The sequence below is a fragment of the Gymnoscopelus microlampas genome (genome assembly GCF_963454915.1).
Source record: "Gymnoscopelus microlampas genome assembly, chromosome: 6".
Taxonomy (NCBI): domain Eukaryota; kingdom Metazoa; phylum Chordata; class Actinopteri; order Myctophiformes; family Myctophidae; genus Gymnoscopelus; species Gymnoscopelus microlampas.
This window is the reverse complement of record NC_139943.1, coordinates 57,020,039-57,021,552: the sequence shown is the minus strand read 5'-3', so window position 1 is coordinate 57,021,552 and position 1,514 is coordinate 57,020,039.

Sequence of the window (1,514 nt, the reverse complement as noted above, 5' to 3'; positions counted from 1 at the left end):
CAATTGAAAGACTACAAATAATTATATTATTTCTAGCAAAAATAATGTTCTGAAATATTTGTCTCTACATAGTGGCAGACATGGCAGAGCCTGAACGTCAAGGTAAGTCAACATCATCAGGGGTAGAGTGGCCGGGTAGAGTGAACTGGAAAACCGCAAGGTTCCCAGTTCGATCCCGGGCTGGGGCGCTCCCCTAGAGTTAGTGTCGAAGTGTACTTGAGCAAGACGCTTGAGCAAGACGCTGAACCCCTAATTGCTCCCGATGAGCAGGTTGGTGCCTTGCATGGTTTCCTCTGCCATCGGTGTATGAATGTGTGTGTGAATGGGTTAATGGCACAATCAATGTAAAGCGCTTCGGATAGAAGCGCTATATAAATGCACCATTTACCATTTATAACACTGTTTCTTACTTTCTGATACCTGATAAAACTGTGTTATGGAGTGAAGGAATGTGCTTCACACTTCAATCAATATAATAATACATAAAACATGATGTAGCCTAATTATAATTCACACACAGACAAGACAGACTTTGTTGAAATGTAAAGAAAAAAAACACAACAAACTCAGCCGATTGGACAGAGGGGGAAACGCATCATCTGTCTCGCGCATTTATCTGCTTCTAATAGACAAGGTGTATAGAGCACATAAATGCAAGGTGTGTGCCACACAAAGAAAAATACGCAAAACCATCAAACCATGCTATTCCCATTGAAAGCTTTGGCAGATGCCCCATAGGTAACAAAGTATTGATACTTTTACCTAACCATTAAGACCGGGAACACATCTGTGTCATTTTAAGACTTCTTTGGCTATTCAAAAATAGCAGATATACAAGCTATGAGCTTGTAGATCTGCTATTTTTGGAAAAATCTTAATGGGTTAAGTAAGAAATGTGAGTACCTTTTCCACCACTAGAAATCGCTAATTAAGGCTCAGCTGCGCTGGATGAGACTTTCTTAAATTCTTCACAACTAGACGAAATGGATGCAAGAAGTGAAGTTATAGTTTGGCATCTGATTTATGGGATTAAACTATACTAATTGTAACACATACATCATTTGTTACCTGGTGGTTAGTCGTCACTAGTAATGAATCGCGTTTTAGAGGGCCTAAACATACTCGGAAAGTTGTGCAACTTTGCACACACATCACAAGTGGCGAACAATTTAATTTTTTAATGGTCTTAAAAGGGCGCGTGGCCGTATGGCCCATAGCGACCCCTACAAAATTTCAACGTTAAAGCCCCACAATACGATTCCATTTACGTACATTTATGTCAAGATAAGTTATGACAGGGGTGTGCGGGCCGCACAATTGGCTCTCGCAGGCCGCAATTGCCACACGGGCCGCCTATTGGGGAACCGTGCGTTAGGGAATCATCTTTAGGGAAATCTCAAGTGTTGTAGCTGTCATGACCAGGGAATCCTTGGGGGAATATGGTGTTTCTATGTGACACACACACACACACACACACACACACACACACACACACACACACACACACACACACA